This window comes from Haemaphysalis longicornis, unplaced genomic scaffold, assembly GCF_048455015.1.
Source record: "Haemaphysalis longicornis isolate Haplotype H1 unplaced genomic scaffold, Haemaphysalis longicornis Haplotype H1 scaffold_8, whole genome shotgun sequence".
NCBI lineage: Eukaryota > Metazoa > Arthropoda > Arachnida > Ixodida > Ixodidae > Haemaphysalis > Haemaphysalis longicornis.
Genome location: NW_027526445.1, coordinates 94,498,079 through 94,519,436, shown reverse-complemented (window position 1 = coordinate 94,519,436; position 21,358 = coordinate 94,498,079). Strand labels below are relative to the sequence as shown.

General features: G+C 46.7%; 1 non-coding gene across 1 annotated transcript; it reads right to left on the bottom strand.

The window, feature by feature from the left end:
- Positions 1–18,612: 18,612 nt before the first annotated feature.
- Positions 18,613–18,685, bottom strand: Trnaa-ggc (transfer RNA alanine (anticodon GGC)). Its single transcript has one exon. It is a non-coding gene; the product is annotated as a tRNA-Ala (tRNA).
- Positions 18,686–21,358: the final 2,673 nt, after the last annotated feature.

Sequence of the window (21,358 nt, the reverse complement as noted above, 5' to 3'; positions counted from 1 at the left end):
CACCAAAGAAAGGCAAGGGCGCGCAAAAGCGCAAGTATTAGGCCATTCTTTTTACAATAATACTGCGAAAAACAATGCTATACTATTTTGTTTGTGATAAACATAGAAGAGGCTAAGCTCGTGCTCAACTTCGTGCTCTGCCCTTTGTTACTTCATCAGAATTGATGACCACCTGTTTAAAAACAAGCGTCATTTTAAATTTGAGATAACAACAGAGCCTTGTCAATGACAAAGCCTGGGTGTAATTTAGTTGCGGTGTTTGCAGGTTAGCTTACCTACTCTTGGGATATGACTCATTTGGTTAAACATAATCGCCAGCATCCTAGAAAACACGGATTTCGTCAGGGTTTTCTTGCTTAACGCAGATTGTTGAGTTCACGCACGATTTGTCTCTAGCAACAGATAAGCTTACAGTACACTGTAAGAAAAAAGGGTAGAAAAAGGGAGGAAATCGAGGGTTTCCTCCCCCGGACCCGCGAGATTCTCCCTTTAGCTGATTACACGTAGCGCCTTTTGTACGGCCTATACGAAACACCGAAACGGGGGAGGAAATATTCTCTCCTGTCGTCTGCAGTCTGCTGTCGGCCTCCACGCCGAAAAACAAACCGTTCATCGTTGCACTGTGGCTTTCGCCGATCGGGCGCGTACGACGGCTATGAGCAACACCTCCCCTGCGGTGTGCTGCTTGCTTGTTTCCTCGCTGTCTATTTTTAAGTGCGAATGCACTTCTTAAGCGAGCCTGAATCGTCCGCCGCCGTCGTCCGCATAGCAACAGCTGCGGGTGCGCGCGCTCCTCGTCTTCCCTAGCAACGGGGGGAGATGGGCGCGCGCTACTCTCCTCCTCCTCTCTCCGCTCAGTGACTGCGGGTGTTGGGCGCCTCCTCTCCACTTCGGGCGGGAGAGCTCTCGCTCGCGTGGCGGGCGCTCCGCATTCCGACGCGTCAACATCGACATAGACGGAGAATTAAAGTACTTGTTCGATCTTTCCTAGGATCAGCCCTGTGAAAAATCATCAGAAAAGTTGATCGAGTAGAAAATTTCTTTGCAAGAAAAATAGTCAAAAACAAGGCATAATTATGTCGTTTTTTTATCATTAAAGAAATTATGTTGAATGCTCGTGAGTGTTTTGTGGGGTACCAAAACGCTTCGTAAAGACATTATTTAAAGTTTATATTATATACAACAAAACTGGTTAAGCAACTGTTGTAAAAATAGTTGATTTAGTTAGAGCACGAAAATGTCCAGGAAGATTGTCCTAAAAGAAATTGGCTAAAAGCATCACTTTCATTGTTAAATTCAACCCATACAGTATGCGCCTTTCGCCGCCCCCCCTCCTTCACTGTGTATTACATGTAAGACGCCCCACAGAATATATCAGGTCCTGGACAATACAACTATTCCAGCGCTGCATTTTCTGCATCCGATGAACATTTTCTGCATCCGACAGTAAAAAGAGGCACAGCAATTATATGAACGGCCATTTGTGAGCACTGTTTAACAAATGAATTTTGCTGTCAACGGACGCTGATAATTAAGCAAGGCTGCACTGAACGCTCGACGGCTGGTGGTGGCATGCGGGCTCACTTTGATGTGGGCACAGTCGACCCAAAATGGTGTGTTTGTTCTGCTGCACAGTGCGACTAAGTCATCTGCTTGCGCTGCATGCAGTAGTCGCCCACCGGCCTCAGTACAGTTAACGCACTGCGGTTGAACTTCAATGCCCGTAGAATGGGCGAACTTCCGGCAGCTTTAGTCTGGCTAGAGTCCGACGACCGCATCTCAGCGGTCCTCCGGTGGCCGTATCTCTGCCGCACACGGGTGGCTTTGGAATAGCCTGACCCTACGCCTGGAATCTGGCCGTATGAACGTAAGCCGGTCGACTGGCTGACGGACACTGGCCGTTGTATAGCCATGGGAGTACGACCGTATACGGCCAACAGGCTCACATTTGGACACAGGCCGAACACGTCTGTCAGAAGAAGGCCGGACAGAAAATCACCGGCCAAAGTACACCGGCGTGAGTTAGGCCGTACAGTCCTGTGCTGCCTGGGTATCGCGCACGTGCACAGAATGAAGGAACTTCAGCGCGGAGCAAGCTATGGTCCTGCGCTTTGACTCTTCCTTTGTGTAGTTCATAATCAGTTTGGAGCGTTCACACTTTCTTGACCACGTTCGCTTCCGCTGACATCATATGTGTGCTTCGAGGTCGGTGTACCGGTAAGAACAACTGCGGATGCGAAGGGTTTATTAGGGCCAGCGGGAACGCCAGCCAAGCAGCGAGGCGCCATGTCAAGCCGGCTGGTGTGTCTATTGCGGGCATAGCCCGGTTGAACGCGAACGGATAAGTCCCTGGATTTCTCTTTTTTTTCGAGTGCGGGGGGGGGGGGGGGGGGCGCAGACTGTAAGAATTAATGTTTGCAGACAACTAGTAAGGGCCACGAAATCATGCCTTTCTCGTCGTAGTAAGAAGCCCACGCCAAAACCGTTCCCAGATACCGATACCCGCGGTTGTACGGAAAATTTTACGTGCTTGAGAGAGAGCACTCGGTTGCCCAGTGCGGCGGCCGTTTTGAAATCCAGGCGAAAAATGAAAACGCTTGCACATGTGAGGTACTTCTGTTGCCGTAATGAGTACCTTGGTGCAATAAAGAAATCGCATTTTTGCACGCGTTTTATTGTCCAGGTCAAGGCACATAAAACCCAGCTTGAATTTTGTATTTTTTCAATATTTCATGGTCACTTCTTGTCATTTTCGGTAGGCGTAGCAAAAAGTTAGGTGACGTTAACTTTTCTTCGTAACTAGGTTTTCGCGTCGTCGTTTCGGCTAATGGTTTTTTTCTGGTACGTTGAGTAGTCTGGATTCTGTGGCAATTTGCAAACTTCCTTACGGTGCGTTTAAGTGGTACAGTTTTCCCATGAAGCAACATTCATGAGTAACACCAGCCCCTATCTTGTGTTCTACACGGCAGTCGTCTGTCTGGAGTGTCAACTCGCGGTTTGAAGAAACACGACAGCATTGCAAAGCAAACGCGGCGCGTCGCCGGCGCAGAGGTCGCTCGAAGCGGTGGCTTCTAATGTTGTTACAGATGCGCTTGCTGTTGCTCGGGGGGCGCAGTTTACTTATGCTTAAGCCAAAGATATTCCTAGCAATTTTGTTCGATCTTTGATAAAACGGTTTGTTTCATAAAAAGAAACTAGGGCACATTACCCTCCTCATGCAACAGCGAACAGAGATTCTTTACGACGTCCAATTGACCTGTCGGCGTCAAATAAAACTATGGCGACGTTTTCTCGCACGCCTTTAAAATGAAAAAGCGCTCGGCCTTCATATGCAATTATATGAAGAAAACATCCTTTTGGAGAGCGTTTGCATCTACAAACAGTAAGTAAGAAATAACTGCATACACTACAGCGATGCACTTGCCTGATTTATATGTTGACACATCTGCTAAGGCTTTGAGATACTTCTGCTGCGCCCCTTCAGGCTATACTGTTATACCGCCGATCAATAACACCACCCATTTGTACCTGGTCACTTTTCACGAGCCGTTTTTTTTCTTCACGCAGTGCCAACACAACAGATTGCTACCCGTGACTCAAAGTTTTTGAAATGTTTACAACGCTGTTTCCATTCCAGTGCGACGAAATTCCAGAAGCAGCCGCTCCCGGGCCAAAAATTGCCTGGGGCGATTCTTCAAAGGCCATCTACGTCAACGTAAGGGGCGTACCAGGACCATAATTGAACCTGGACAAAGTACATTTTCTTTGTTTGGCAATATATTACATTAAGGACATGAGATACCCGGTAACTTAAGGCAAAATGTTGGGCGTTATACAGTCAGTGCCCTGCAAAAAAGATGAGTTTCGTCCCGGTTTTGAAAGCAGCAAGCTGCCAAAAATTCCATAAACGAAAACAATAATTTTATCCTGACAGGTCCTTATTTGCTCTTCCACGAAAAAAATATTTTCATTTGTGTGTTCCATAAGGGCAATCTGCTAATATTTCTATTTGTTATTTCAGTATAAGTCTTTCGTGTTTACAGTGTATTTTGGATATCAAATAAAAAGAAAACATCGTTCCTTCGACAAGGAGTCACTTATGTAAATTTCATCTCACACTTGTGCATGCTCATGAATTCGAGAATGGCAAATACTTAACATTTGCGTACTTAACTCAGTTCTCTGCTCGTGTCCCAAGCTTGCATGAGTAGACTATCACTTCAAGATCCGGGTACGTTTAAGGTATACAGATAACTGTTGCGGAAAGGGCATCCCCATTCCATTCTAATTCCATTCTTAGGAATTAAAACTTGACATGATTCCATTTCTTTCGATCCTCGAAATGGCAGAAGTCAGCCCATTCCCATTCCTGGAATCGACGCGAAGCTCAAATACATTCCTTTGATTCCTCAACGTAAAAACTGCCTCAGGTGCTGTATCGAGTTATCCAGGAACGCACCATGAATCTGACGTTGTCATACGAGTTGAAAGCTGCAAAAGTATGCATAATGTGTCACTTGTCCCTGAAGTTGTGAGGTTGTAGCAGGTTGGTTACATATCATGTGCAGAACAACTACCCAATGGAAAACATTACCGTTCCTTCCTAACGAAAGTAGATGGAAGCGCGAAAGCGAATAGTGCGTCCAACTTTCGCTGAAGGTGCGTCTAACCGATCGTCAAACCTTCAAACACCGGAACCGCAAGTGAAGAACGAAGTTATGCAACCATTTTTTGCGCACTAAGTAAACACAACTATAAACCATCTAAATGTACACCGTTACGTGGTTTAGGAGATAAAGGTATACTAATGTACTCCTTCATGATCGGCGCGTGTGTTGTCTTTCCTGGAACCGTTCGTCTTTTGTGATTTTCAAGTTAGCGTTTTAACACAATGGTGTCCCCATTTTAGAGAGAGAGAGAGAGAGAGAGAGAGAGAGAGGGGGAGAGAGGGAGAGAGAGAGAGGGAGAGAGACCTAATTTGCCGTCCCTGGTTTTACGCCCGCGCTGTGTGTGTAAAGACCTTATCAGAGCTTTTCGGTCGAGCAGCCGGTCTAAGGGGGAATGTATCAGTTGACAGAATGCGGTCGCACCCTCTAAAAAAAGCCATCGCTTTCAAAAGAGCTAGTGTCATACTGCCCCTTTTTGCGTAATAAGTAGGACGATCCCACAACTTATTATAGTATTTGCGTGTTAGCATGTTTTAACGGTTTGTTAACTGATGGAGCAGCCAATACGCTGATGTGTTCTTTTTTCGTTTTGTTGCACAGCCTGTGGCGTGCAATCTGCTTTGCGTGCCGTCACACCAGAGTAATTAGTAGGCTGCGGATAACCTGCAGGCATGTCGTGCGGAGCTTTCTCACATATACACGCATTTGAAATGCCGATTTGAACTATTTAAAGTAAATTTACAGCATTTATCCCTAATGCTACTTTACCAAAGTAAGAGACTGGAGGGAAGCTGCACGGAACACTGTTAACAGTCTTTGTATTCACCGTAGGAAAGACGCAACTGCTTCCACGTTGACGTGAATTGCGCTTCTTATTGCCCTGGCACTATCTCAGCCGAATGTGTTCAATACAGGACATTATTTATGACCCCCTCATTTAAAGTGACAGAACCACATCGTAACGGGAGCCCTGTCAAACTTAGGAAGCATGGTCAGGCAGCTTGTTCCCATGAACGTGCAACCAATATGCACCTTATCAAAATTTTGAAATAACACCTTCCTACATAAATATTAAAGGTGTTCCAATTTTCAATCCGACGACTAAGGCTTCACGTTTGTACCCAGGTGCGAAGGCCACGTGCACAGAAACACTAACCAAACCACGAACAAGTTTTGCACAAGTGGAGGAGAGGCAAAGCATTGTGTCGCAATGTGACACCTGCCTAAGCATTCGAGCCGGAACTACTAGAAACAAAAGTCTTTCAGCAGCTTTGGGTTCTGCATTGTCTTATACATTATCTAGTGTAATGGTATATCCCAGCTGCCCACTACCGTAGCCGCCGTAGTAGAGCATGCTTGCTTCTTACGCTTATGACACGTGTCTAAACTTCAGATGCACAAGGGTGAATCTACCAAAGGGCTAGGGTTTTGCCCAAGAGCTGTGGTTTTCGTGAACGGTCTCGAAAATGTTGAAAATGCTGAACCGCGATCTTGCGCTTCCGCGTACAATGATATAACTCGGTAATAACGGAAGCGCAAATGAAATGAGGGCACTTCAAAAGACTTCCAGAAATTGAGAGGATTGTTTACTAATGGGCAGCATTCTTATGCCGCTTCTCGTCAGTGTGAGTATTTGAGGGCCAATTTTCTTTGTTTTTTTAAGTCCTGTCCGTTCAATCGTCTCCATTTACCCTATTATAACGATCGCAGTTGTTACATGCGCCATATCTGCATTTATTGTAAAAGAAGGGCGTAACAAGGCTCACCATTTTCCGTATTTTTTACATTTTTCGTGTTTTTTAGTTTTTCAAAATTCTGTTCGACCATCTACGCTATGATGACGATTACAAGCGGAATTTCCGCGAAATCTGCATTTTTGTGGAAATGCGTGGCGTTGTAAGGTTCGCAATTTTCTGTCATTTTTTAATATTTTTCTTAATTTTTTGTTTCTCGAAATTTCGTATGACCAATGATCTCCATTTACGGTATTATAACGATTAAAGGAGGAAATTCCGTGAAACCTGCACTTTCCTGCAAAGGTAGGGCGTTAGAAGTTGTATGGCCGAGCGCTTATCGAGTTGCGCGAGAAAACGCTAAGGTATTTTTGGTAAGCTCACGATCAATAAAAATACACAGTATCTAAGGAGATGTCCAGCAGCTTTTTACCTGGGCATTGAAGCGCCGTCAACGCAGCAACTCTGCAGGCGCCGCGACACAATGCTATATAGCGTGAGCGATTTATTATTGGTTCATTACATTACGCGACGCGAAATTCACTAACGCCCCCTCATTACAAAAATAAAGGTCAAGGCATGTAACCGTACCTTCAGAAGAGCTACGACGAGGAAAAAAATTCAGCACACCATTTCATGCTTGGTTACTTGCCACTCGTGACGAGACAGCTCTTATGTTCATCACGACAGGGCGCCTTGCGTGCTAGGTATTTGCAAGAATTGTCATATGGGGCGCTTTCCTCCAATGTCGAAGAATACTTTTGGTGACAAGGCAGAAGAACTGTTATCAATTCCGTTTGCATCGATGGAATAAATCCCCGAACTGCGCATCATACTGTTGGAATAGGCACACAGCATGAGAAAAGGTTTCCGCTCGTACCAATGTACTTAAATTCCCGCAAACTGTAGTATTATGCCTTGGTAGAGCGATACAAAAACGGTGGTCTAAACACAGCCACTCGCCATCGAATGTGTTATTTAGGACTCCTGCTTGACGCGCACCAGAATGCAGAATGCTTATAAGCCCATGTTTGCACTCTCCAGCAGCCCATGGGTCATAGCCCAGTGGTTATGATACTCGCCTCTTCATGTGTTGTAACAGACCCACTTTCGATTATCCCTAGGGTGGCGTGTATGGGCTTATGTGTACTTTGTGTGTCGTGTATGATGTAACATATGTTAGAGCACTCGTCACGGGGTGCTGGCGTTGGCCTGGCAATGCGAGCGAAAAAAAACGTATAAAATAAATTGTGACCCACTGACTTTTTTTTCGCTTTCATTTTGGTCAAACGCCACAAGGCCGCTTATTTGATGGGCCGTATGATTTGGCAGCCGCTTCGTAGGCGGGAATAGATTAGCATAACGGGCCGCGTAGAAAAATTACGGCCAGCGGCCCGCGGAACACACGGCCCGGGGTTCAGGTCGCGCTCTGGTTAGGCGGCCCTCAACAGGACCGCTAAGACGCTGGGCCGCGTGTTCGGTGGGCCGCGTGTTTGGCGGGCCGCTCGCGCACGAGGCCGCCTGAAAGCCGCTTTATAAGCGGCTTTAAAGGGCTGGTGTAGAGCTTTTGAAAAAAGTTTTTTTGGAGGTTATGGTTTTCTTGACGCTGAATTCGAAAAAAACATGTTTATTTTATGAGTAAATTCAGCCAAACCATCTTTTTTTGTGAAAATACACGGCCCCTGCGCGGCGGCGCGGTCAGAGCCCTGGCTGCCTTTCCCCATTGGCCGGCTGCAGATGATGTCATACTTGGAAATGCCGCCGCTGCGGTGACCGCTCGGCCTGAAGATCCCATTCTGTTCCCGTTCAGATACGGGCCAGGAGGCCCTGTGGCGAATGGATGGCTCACAAAATCTTTCCTTACAACAGGAGATCCTGAGGGAAGTATAAACGCAAGAAATTCGCTCGCGGCGAGCTTTAGAAAGGGGTTCTTCCCCGACGACTTATGGCCGACTTCTGTTTCTCGGGTGCAGGGTAGTAGCGCAGATATTGGTTCGGCGCTTTCTCTACCAGCGCTAGTCACAATTCGTAGCCTAATTATTCAACACACCATGATCCGCATCCTCCAACGTGGAACTTTGTTTTTACACTCGTACAAGCGGCAACAAGCTCTATGCAGCGGCCTGCGACGCGCGCAGGCAGCAGCTAGCGATGCGGCCGCCGCCGGTCGCCGCGTCGCGCAGAGGTGCTGGTGCCGGGTCGCTGCTCGGCTGGTCAGCGGAACGTGGCATTGCTGCACATACGCATGTCGAACGTTGGTCGCCCCCCAAAAGGTAGAAGAATTCAAACGCAGCACGCTGGTCCCCGTCGAGCTTTAGAACGCCTTCCCCAGCAGCTCCAGCCGGCTCAGGTTGCACGGATCGCCGCTGATGTTGGGAGTTTTAGGCTTAGCACCAAGGGAGATATTTGGTCGCTGCTATTTCTACAATTGCGAATGACTTCCTTGTCACAGTTTTTCACCGCACTATCATCCGCTTTTTCGCATGTGGAACCTCATTTCTACGTTGACAGTCATTCTAGCGATCGGTGCTATGCGCATCCTTGCGCCCAGGTAACGCCATCCATCGGCCTCTCGCCGCATCTCGTGCTCGGGCAGGTTCATTTGCTGCCGTCGACGGGCCTCCGCGACCGGTCGGCGCTCCGCATCGCAATACAAATTCGATCACCTCTTTCTGAATCACTTTCGATGACAATCCCTAGCACAATTTTTCACCACACTATCATCCACTTTCTTGCATTTTCACTTTGCTTTTCGCGACGGCCTTGATTCTGGACGGTAGCGAAGAGCGGTCGCTGTCGCGGCATGCGTGGTACGAGCCGTTTTGTGCGCCGTACGGGCATGCACGACCGGCGAGTGTGCGGGGCGGTCCGCGCGCAGAACACGCTTCATTCTTTCAGCTTGCTTGATTTCTTCTTAAAATCTAGCTATTTAGCTAAGCTGTCGTCACAGCCAACAACGTTGATCGGGAAAACGAGCAAGGAGTTCGGGAAGCCCATAGCGCTGCGGTCAAACAAATTTTCCAATCCTCTCATAATAATGAACCAGGAACTTGGGGCACTTCCGTATTTGTTTGAGCCCGTCACTTCGCGTATGAAGCACAGAGCACCCGACGACACGGCCGGCCACGTGACTACTCGTGAAGGCAACGTAGTAGCCATGGGTTCTCGTGTAGGAAATCTCTGTTATCTAGGGCTTCTTTAGGGAATCACACAGTAACATTACGGTTAAAAATCGACGCGAAAGGGACTTTACACAGTGAAGATTACTACAGTGAAGATAACACACCTGCTTAATTTGCAACTTCGCCTAGCGACACAGCGAAGCGGCGGCGCATGTCGCTGGCCGTCTTCCGAATATGACGCTGCTTCCGGTCGCTGCCTCTCGGCTTCTCGCTCTTCCGGCGATGCGGCAGGGAGAAGTGGGCGGGGAATAGGGTCAACTCCAACGACGAAAACCGCAGTCTCCAAACTAAAAATGCCAGAAAAACGTTTATAGGCAGAAACTTGCTAATGTAATATTTCTAAAAAGTAGAGTTTTGCCCGGTTTTCAAATCGCTTCAGTAGCCCTTTAAATAGACGCAGCAGCCGCGTGCATGTGGGTCGGATAACCAGGAAAGGACTAAGAGTGGGCCGTGCCCCGCTTTTCGTCGCTCTCTTGACGGCGCCAATAAGCGCTGAAGAACGGTTTTCTCTTTTCGTAGCATTGGTGCCGAAAATCTGGGAAGCACGCCAGCGTTGCGACGTGCCTTCTCCTGACGAGCTGGGTACACCTCTCGTCAGCTACGACCGGCATGGAACGGATCAAGAACAAGCGCACGTCATGGCTGCATATGAACACCAAGATCATCAGCGAGGTGGACCAGCTGCTACAGTCTGAGCAGTTGGACCTTTCCGCCCTTCGTGTCTTTCACTGACGTCTTCGAGCGAGCAATGCAGCATTGTCCGCACTTAACGCCTACCTTCAAGCCCACCTGACCGACGAACAAGCAGCGGAAGACTACGCTTCGGTCATGGCGTATGACCACGCAGCGACCAGCGCACTGGCTTTACTTGAGCATCACATGGAGGTGTTGAAGTCATCTTCGACGCTCCATAATCTCATACCACCGACTCGAGAGTTTGGAGAACGTCTCCCGAAGCTAGAACTGTTGCGCGTTGACTGAGCTATAACGCGGTGGCAACCCTTTCGGGACATGTTCCGACATTCCGTTCACAATAATCCCCTGCTGTCCAATACTGACCTATTTCATTACTTGCTTTCGCTACTGGATGGAGCTACTACTGAAGCCGTTGCTGGCCTGCAAGTGACAAAGGCGTGCTATCAAGATGCTGTTGAAATTTTGAAGAATCATTTTAGAACTTCGAAAGTGATGGAGCAGAATCACTTTAAAAATTTGCGGAAGCTCAGGCCAGTCGATTCAGCCAGCAACGTGCCCGCTTCGAGGAAGGTGTACGACCACGTGGAAATGAACCGGCGAGGACTGGAAAGCTTGGCCGTTGGAATTTCTTCTTACCCGGCTATACTGAATGAAGTGCTTTTAAAGGTGATACCAGGCGACAATATTGTCGATTACTTCAAACAGCAGAGCCTTGCTGCCAGAACCACTTCCACGAGCAGTCAGAGTTCTGCCCAGGACGTACAACATCTACTGTCTTTCCTGCGAGTGGAAGTAGAGTGCAGGGAAAGAAGCTTTCAGATCAGCAAGCCTCAGCGAAGTGAGGAGGCTGACCGAGGGTGCAAGAAGCGGCAGTCCATTCCGACCGCTGCTGTCCTGCACAACAAGTCATTCCTTTCAAGGCTTTGCTTTGTAGCCGTATGGCTGCATTTAGGTGGGTGACAAACTTTCCTTTACAGAAACGTAGTCCACCTTGGGGATTTCCCAAAAATCTGGTCGATTAACTCCTGTCCTTCACTTCGAGTTGTTGATCAATTCGCTTTCGCGCTGCTAACGACTGGCCTCCTGGTTAGCTCAGTTCGTTGAGCGACTGCTCCGGTTAAGCAGTTCGAATCCTGGACGACGACGAATTTTTCTTCAACTGAGAAGTTTCCGAGAAACCATGGCTTTCCTTTGTAGCCGTATGGCTGCATTTAGGTGGATGTCAAACTTTCCTTTACAGAAACTTACTCCACCTTGGGGATTTCCCCCAAATCTGGTCGATTAACTCCTGTCCTTCATTTCGAGTTGTTGATCAATTCGCTTTCGCGCTGCTAACGACTAGCCTCTTGGTTAGCTCAGTTGGTTGAGCGACTCCTCCGGTTAAGCAGTGGTCCCGGGTTCGAATCCTGGACCAGGACGAATTTCTCTTCAGCTGCGAAGTTTCCGAGAAAGCTGTATGGCTTTCCTTTGTAGCCGTATGGCTGCATTTAGGTGGATGTCAAACTTTCCTTTACAGAAACTTACTCCACCTTGGGGATTTCCCCAAAATCTGGTCAATTAACCCCTGTCCTTCACTTCGAGTTGTTGATCTATTCGCTTTCGCGCTGCTAACGACTAGCCTCGTCGTTAGCTCAGTTGGTTGAGCGACTGCTCCGGTGAAGCAGTGGCCCCGGGTTCGAATCATGGACCAGGACGAATTTTTCTTAAACTGCGAAGTTTCCGAGAAAGCTGTATGGCTTTCCTTTGTAGCCGTATGGCTGCATTTAGGTGGATGTCAAACTTTCCTTGAAACGATGCATGTGGCTATCAGAATGAGTTTGCTTTCCCTCAAACTAACACGTAATGTTGGAGTTACTATCGCTTTTAAATTTAGAACGTTGGATATCCGGCAAGGCTATCGACTTCGAATAGTGTCTTTGGAAGCAGTCTACTTTTCTGCCTTAACAAAACATGAAACAGCTCAATATAGCTGTTGTACCATGCAGCCCTGTTGTGATGCATCTCCTGCCACACTCGTATTTCAGACTGAGCCGGCACACGAGCCCAAAATTTATTAGCTCATTGAAATGGCGCACCCAATGTCCCTATGTTTTCACAGAAACTACACCAAAAACACATTTGCTGTCTCGCGAACATGATCCGTGCTTAGGTGGACAGCGTCATCAGAATTATACTGAATCCTACTCTTTTTAAACCGCGTCTGTACAACCTGTATATAAACAAAACAAAACTACGGCCGACCAGGCTTCGCTATAATAACTGCAGAATGGCCCACATGCGTTGTCAGCAAGAAGTTAGGTCTGTCGTGTTGTTATAGCTTTATAAGGCTACACAATCCTAGCACACACACACACACACACATACACACACACAGACACACACATTCTTACATGCATGCAAATATATGCGCACAGAGCGAATCCCCATTTCCAAATCTGATTCGTTGTCTCTATTAAATATATATATATTTATATTTATATATATATTATATATATATATACAGCGAGAGAGAGAAAGTGAGGTTTGGCAGTCAAGAAAACCTCGGAAAGCAAAGGGGAGGTTGTGGTGGGTCATAGAAAGAGATGAAGAATTTTTTAAGTCGAAAAGAAAGTGGTGAAAAAATGCCCGCCGGGTGGGATCCAAACCCACGACCTCCAGAATACCGGTCTGGTGCGATATCGCATACATACTATATATATATATATATATATATATATATATATATATATATATATATATATATATATATATAACACAGAAATAAGGATTGGCAGTCAAGAAGACCTCGGAAAGCAAAGGGGAGGTTGTGGTAGGCCATTGAAACAGATCAAGAATTTGGAAAGAAAGAAAGAAAGCGAAGAAAAAATGCCCGCCAGGTGGGATCCGAACCCACGACCTCCAGAATACCGGTCTGGTGCGATATATATATATATATATATATATATATATATATATATATATATATATATATATATATATATATATATATATATAAATATATACATATACTATATATATATATATATATACATATATATAGTATAAGTAAAGAGTCGGATACACAGCAAGAACAATAACAAACAATGTGTACTTACGTAGCGGCAACGGGACTTGCCTTCATCAGAGTAAAGTTACATGATTTTACTGTCGCAAACATTTTGAACACACTTCTTATATAGGTTTGCATAAAACTGTGAGAAAGAGCGGAAAATGTTTCGGAAATGGGGAGTGTACATACAGTCAGGCTACGGCTATGTTACAACATCAACAAACAAACAAGAAAAATAAAAAGAGGTGGGGGGGAGCGAGAGAGAGAAAACGGGGTCGTGTTAACAATGCAGCGTTCAAGGTTGCACCATGACGGGTCAACGTACCCCACGCGGGCTGCAAGTTCGGACAATGGGGGAAACTGAACAACCGTGGTTTGAAAAGAAAGGGAAGAGTATACAGTAAGTTATTCAGTGACTGCGGAGACTGGTTCGGGGGAAGCGAAGACGGGTGTGCCCCCCGCGGGTCAAGAGAATAGATAGGGGGCACAAAAGAGCATTTCACAGAAGCTAGCAATTGAACAGGAAATAGGTAGGGTCACAAAAGGTTAAACATGAATAGATCACAAAGAGTTAAACATTCTTAAGTGGTGGTGGGAACGAAGCCTCCCTCCCCAGGACAAATGGCATTGTTGAGCCGCATTAGGCTAATAAAGCTGCTGTATTAGGAGAGTTTCTGCGAATTCTGATGGCAAACTCGAGGGTAGGAATAATGAACATAGTTATAAAAATTATGAAGCCGCTAATTTTAATCGAGGGATAAGCACGTTAGTTTTCCGTAACTTTCATTAATTCCAAGCGTGGCTGACCCAAACTTATAAATGAGATAAGATTCCCGAACCTCGCGGTCGTGGTGCGTTTTGAAGGCGGATTCTAAAATCGTTGCTTTAAGATGTTCAAATGCATGTCCGGGACTGTTCACATGTCTTGACAGGGGCAAATAAGGGCAGCTTTTTGCATGAGAACGGTGATTATTGAACCGTATTCGGAAGGGCGTTTCAGTTTGGCCGATATATTGTTGCCTACAAACAGTACACTCTAGAAGATATACGACATTAGCGGAGTCACAGTTAAAGTTACCTTTTATATTTGCGTAGTAGTCTGAAGCCGTGCTGGTGGCGCGCTGTGTAGTGATCATGTGTGGGCATACTTTACATCGGGGTTTATTGCAGGGCATGCAGCCAGTAGTTGCCGGTCGGTTGATACGAGAGTTAGTAAGAAAGTCACCTAAATTCTTATTACGCCGGTAGACAACGCGTGGTGGTTCGGGGAATATGCTTTTTAAGCGGTCACTTTGCATCAGGATATTGTGATGTTTTTTTAGCATGGTTGACACTCTTGGAGCGGAGGATGAGTGGGTTAAAACTAAGTTAGTTGGCGGGTTCCCGTTCGGGGCTTTTTTCTTACAGATTTCGTTACGGTCTAATTGGTTGGCTCGCACAATAGCGTCGTGGATAACTTTTTCGGGTATTTTTTATTCAGGAGGGCGGTCTTGAGTTCTCGACAGTTTGAGTCAAAGTCGGCTTGGTTTGAGCAAATTCTCCTAAATCGGTGGGCTTGGCCGTAAGGTATTGCTGTCTTGCAGTGTCTGACATGGCTACTTCGGAAGTGCAAATACTGCCGCGTGTCTGTCGGTTTTCTATACTTCTTTCACTATATATATATATATATATATATATATATATATATATATATATATATATATTGAAAGGTGTTTTATTGACGAAGATCTTTCTGAAGGCGAGAGGTTAGGGTTAGGAATCGCGGATCAGGGAAGCAGACACGAGCCGATCGAAGCAGCCCGACTGAACCCTGTCGCTCTAGGCGATTGCGATGAGGATTACCGACAGTCTTTTTGCTGGTTATGACGCTGCTCGCACTGGTCAACATGACCCATTCTGGATAATGACGACTCTCATGCTTTTGGGGAGCATAGCTAATATTCTTCCCTACAATCACCCCCCCCCCCAGGAAAGAGGGTGGCCATCCTAGCGACTCAAGCTGATGGCGAGACGAGCGGGTCATAATAATGCTTCAGACGAGCAACATGCACTGTGTCACGTCCACGGCGTCGAAAATCCTGGGAAGGCGGTAGCGGCTCAACGACGTAGTACCCCGGGGAAGTACTGTACGGCCCCTGGTACGGCCAAAATACGGCCCCTGGTACGGCCCCTGGTACGGCCCCTGGTAGTTCGAAATTTCGAGCACAAGCCAGGAGTCCTGGTGGGTACCCAGAGCCACACGAGAGAACCGGGAACGAAGTCGGGGGCGAGCTCCCCAGCCGTGATGGACTTTTGTCGCTCCTGCTCTTCAGTGGTGAAAGAACGGGCAAGCTGGCGACATTCTTCGGCGTGTTTGGCAGCCTCAGAAATCGGCGTGCACTCACATACATCAGGATGGCAGGGAAGGATGGTGTCCAGCATGCAAGATGGCTCACGCCCATATAGGAGGAAAAACGGAAAACCTATCGTCGCTTGGATGGCTGTGTTGTAGGCGTACGTCACGTAAGGGAGTACAACGTCCCAGTTTCCATGGTCAGACGCAACGTACTTGGACAACATGTCTCCGAGGGTACGGTTGAAGCGCTCTGTGAGGCCATTCGTTTGTGGATGGTAGGCAGTGCTCGTTCGATGGATGACGCTGCATTCCTTAAGAAGCTCCGCGACGACGTCAGACAGAAAGACGCGTCCCCTGACGCTGAGTAGCCCCTTAGACGCACTGTTACGAAGTATAAAACGCCGCAGGAGAAACGAGACGACATCCCGTGTGGTAGCAGCTGGTAGAGCGGCGGTCTCAGCATAGCGCGTCAAGTGGTCGATGGCAACTATAACCCAGCGGTTTCCGGCGGCTGTGCAGGGTAACGGTCCGTACAAATCAATGCCCACACGATCAAATGGTTTCAGTGGACATGGCAGCGGCGGTAACGCACCACCCAGATGAGGTACCGGCGGGTTTCGGCGTTGGCAATCTTGGCAGGATCGAACGTATTTTCGCACGAAGTTGTACATCCCGCACCAGAAGTAACGAAGACGCAAACGTTCATAGGATTTGAATAGGTCGAGATTATCACACGTGGGGTCAGACTAGAACAAGGCACAAACATCGGACCGCAAATGTCGAGGAATCAAGAGCAACCATTTGCGGCCATCCAAGTAGTAGTCGCGTCAGTAAAGCAGCTGATCACGTACTGCAAATTGAGATGCTTGCCTACGGAGAGCGCGTGACGTTACGGCTTGGGAAGGATTGGTGAACGAGGTGAGGAGCGAAACAATTCATGCGTCCTCCCGTTGCTCAGCTGCCATATCAGTGACAGCAAGGGAAGACAGATCACCTGGAGGGTCCGATAGATGAGCAGATACGGGTGAACGGCAGAGAGCGTCGGCATCCGAATGCTTCTGACCAGACCTGTATTTCACTCGTATATCATATTCCTGGAGGCAAAGCGCCCATCGCCCCCGACGACCTGCCGGATCTTTCAAAGACAGCCAACAGAGGGCGTGGTGGTCGGTGACCACATCAAATGGGCGGCCGTACAGATATGGTCGAAATTTAGCAAGCGCCCATATGATGGGCAAGCACTCCTTCTCGGTAACTGTATAATTGGATTCTGGATTCGTTAGGCTGTGGCTGGCATAGGCGACGAAATATTCGTCAAAACCTGGTTTACGTTGCCAAAGCACAGCCCGAAGGCCAACTACGCTGGCGTCAGTATGAAGTTCCGTAGGCGCTGTAGGGTCGAAGTGTCGAAGTATGGGTGGCGAGGTCCGGAAACGGAGCAAAGTATGGAACGCGTGGTCGCAGGCCGGAGACCAGGCAGGGAAGTCACGGGCACCACCGAGGAGCTTCGTCAATGGCTCAATGACGGAAGCAAAGTTGCGAAAGAAACGCCGGAAGTACGAGCAATGCCCTATGAAGCGCCGAAGGGGTTTTATGTTGGTTGTCTTCGGGAATTCGGCGACAGCGCGAAGCTTGGCTGGGTCGGGGAGCATGCCATCCTTGGAGACGACATGACCCAAGATGTAAGTTTCGTGGCGGCGAAGCGACAGCTTTTGAGGTTAAGTTGGAGCCCAGCTCTAGAAAGGCATGTTCGAACTTTCTCCAACCGGTGAAGGTGCGTCTGAAAATTGTCGGAAAAGATGACAATGTCGTCTAGATAGCAAAGACAGATATTCCACTTGAGGCCCCGCAAAACATTGTCCATCATGCGTTCAAATGTTGCAGGGGCGTCGCATAGCCCGAACGGCATTACATTAAATTCGTACAATCCATCAGGTGTGAAAAATGCCGTTTTCGGGCGATCAACATCCGCCATAGGAACCTGCCAATACCCGGACCTTAAATCAAGCGACGAGAAAAATTCTGCACCCTGCAAGCTTTCCAGAGCATCATCTATGCGAGAGAGAGGATAGACGTCCCTGCGCGTAATTTTGTTGAGGTGGCGATAGTCTACACAAAATCGAATAGGGCCATCTTTTTTCCGGACAGATAAAGAACAGATAAAGAATTTGAAAGAGAGAGAGAAAGAAAGTGTAGAAAAAATGCCCGCCAGGTGTGATGCGAACCCACGAACTCCAGAATATCGGTCTCGTGCGATAACCACTACGCTACCGGCGGGGCGATTTTCCCCTCCACTTTCTGGAGTATTTATGTTTAGGTATATTTGTTCCCTGTGCTTGAGGGTGGTAGCCAGCGCCACTCGGACTACTCCGGGTGAATGGGGACCTACTTTTTAACCCCAGGGCCGTGACTCGAGCGTCTACGACATGTCGAGAGTGGTCGACCAGCGTTGAACCCTCTTAAGCTTCCTATGGCACCAGGGCATAAATATATATATATATACAGAAATAAGGATTATCTGTCAGGAATGCCAAGAAAAGCAAAGCCGAGGATGCAGTACGTCACTGAAAAATTCTTTATTTGTTCCAATGATCTACGGTATCCTCCCCTTTGCTTTCCTTGGAATTCTTGACAGCGAATACTTACTTCTGTATCATTTCAACAAGTCCCTCTTTTCCCATTCTGATTGTATGTGTATGTATATATATATATATATATATATATATATATATATATATATATATATATGTATATATATATGTATATATATATATGTATATATATATATATATATATATATATATATAGCGAATCAGAATAGGAAATGAGGGGCTCGTTGAAAATAAGACAGAAATAAGAATCGGCAGTCAAGAAGACCTCCGAAAGCAATGGGGCGGATGTAGTAGCTCAAGATAAAGAATTTGGAATATAAGAAAGTGGAGAAAAAATGCCCGCCAGGTGGGATCCGTACCCACGACCTCCAGAATGCCGGTCTGGTGCGATAACCACTACGCTACCGGCGGGGCTACTTTAGCCTCCACTTTATGGGGTATTTATGTTTATATATGAGGTAAGTAGAGACAGAGACAAAAGATAAACACTATAAAAATAAAAATAAAAGTTTACTGACAGTTCAGGAAGAGGACTTTCTTTCTTCAGATATATATATCTATATATATCTATATATATCTATATATATCGCACCAGACCGGTATTCTGGAGGTCGTGGGTTCGGATCCCACCTGGCGGGCATTTTTTCTTCGCTTTCTTTCTTTCTTTCCAAATTCTTTATCTGTTTCAATGAGCTAACACAACCTCCCCTTTGCTTTCCGAGGTGTTCTTGACTGCCAACCCTTATTTCTATATATATATATATATATATATATATATATATATATATATATATATATGTGTGTGTGTGTGTGTATTGAAGATGGTACAGAACACAAGAAAAGATAACTTCGAACAAGGTAGAAACCAGGATTGTTGCCGTTGGCAACGTTTAAGCTGAGACTTGCCTTCGTCAGGGCTACCTCTCGCCTGGCTGGCACGCTTTATATAGGAGTAGGTCCCCAGGTGAGACGACAGAAGGAAGTGTAATTGATAAAGCGATTTGCTTGGGAGTATGTGGGGGAGATATCCAGGGGGAAGGAAGGTTGAATAGTTTGCGCCACGAAGTAGGTCAGAGGGAAGTCAACCGAGGGTTGCTATTCCGGAAAATTCTTGGAGAGAAAGGATGAGGGGGTGTTTGTTGCCCCGCCGCGCGGCATACCTAAAGGTTCTCAAAAACGCCGGACGCAGAACAGGTGGTGAGAGGAGTCCTTATCAGAAACTATCTGCAAGCCTCAGGTCAAAACGAAAGGTATAGAAGCTGTGGGGGAGGGGGGGGGGAATAACTACCCAGGCAGCACAGGACCGTTCGGCCTAACTCAAGCCGGTGTAGTTTGGCCGGTAATTTTCGTTCCAGCCTTTTTCCGGCAGCCGTGATCGGCCCGTGTTAAAATGGGGGCCTTTTCGCCATACACGGCCGTACTCCCATGGCTGCCCAACGCCCAGTGTCCGCCGGCCAGTCGACCGGCTTACATTAATACGGTCAGATTCCAGCCGTAGGGCTCCGGCTATTCCAAAGCCACCCGTGTGCGGCCGAAGTACAGCCACCGGAGGACAGCCGAGATGCGGTAGTCGGACTCCAACCGGACTAAAGCTGCCGGAAGTTCGGCCATGCTACGGGCATTGGAGTTCAGCCAAAGTACGTTAACTCTAATGAGGCCGGTGGATGGTCACTGCATGCCGCGCAAGCAGATGATTTAGTGGCGCTTTGCAGCAGCACAAACCCAGCATTTTGGGTCCACGGCGCCCACATCAAAGTGAGCCCGTGCGCAACAACCAGCCGTCCAACCTGCAGCGCAGCCTTGCTTAATTATCAGCATCAGTTGACACCACAATTCATATATTAAACTGTGCTCAGAAATGGTCGTCCCATTAATTGTCATACCTCTTTTAATGTAGATAAAAGAAAATATCCATTTTTTTGCAAAGTTTGAATGGATGAAATGTCCTGGTCTTAATATTTTCTGTGGGGCGGGTGACCTGTAATAAACGGGGATGAAGGGTGGAGGGGTGCGGAAGGCGCATACTTGAGTGGGTCGAATTTCACAAACATGAATTGCACCACTTTTAGCCAATTTCTTTTTTGCAGGACTAAATAAAATATTTTTACAACAGTTGCTTGACCAGTTGTGTATCATATAAAACCGGCGCGAATGCCTTTACGAAGCGCTTTGGTACTCCACAAAACACCCAGGAGCATTCAATATAATTTCTTTAAAAAAAGAGTATGTCCAGTGTTTGCCAATTTTTCTTGCAAAAAAATTTTATGCTCGATCAACTTTTCTGATAATCTTTCACAGGGCTGATCCTAGGCGAGATCGAATAGGTACTTTCATTTTCAATCGATTTTTTATGTTGTTTTCATTAGTTTATGTTGTTTTCATTGCACACCACTTAATAGTACAAAAGAACCTAATTTTTCTCTATATCGTACTACGTTAAACAAAATTCGCTGCATCTCCACTCTATGGATTATGGTAAGGATGCGGAGTATGGGGACTCCAAATGACATCCAAGTTGCGTCCCGAATGACAACCGGTGCGCGCCCCGACCGTCATTCGATTTCAGCCGTGAGTTGCACCTTCATTAATCCCGAAATGAAACTGCAACTCACTGCTCAAATCGAATTTCGCTTGAACTTCGCTTTATGGTGGCGTGCGTACGGATGGACGCGGGTGGACATTGCGCAGTGCTAAGGTACTCAGCACCTAAAAATTCTAGACGCGTTGCGAATGGCTTCCTGCTTCAGGTGGCTGCAGTTGTATCCTTCTGTGTTCACGCAAGGAAAGATGCAAGACTAGAGTTTCATAATTTGTTTCAAACCAATAACATCGCAATGGCAGTATTCATACAGGAAACCTTACATGCTGCAAAAAATAAAACAATAAATATTTCATTGGTCAGTTTGAAGGCGTAAGATTCGCAACCCGTCGGAGGCGAACTTGCGGCTCAACAAGTTTATTTATTTATTTATTTATTTATTTATTTATTTATTTATTTAGTTATTTATTTATTTATATATTTAACAATTTATTTTGCTACTTATTTATTTATTCACTTATTTATTGTGTTTGTTTATTTTGTAC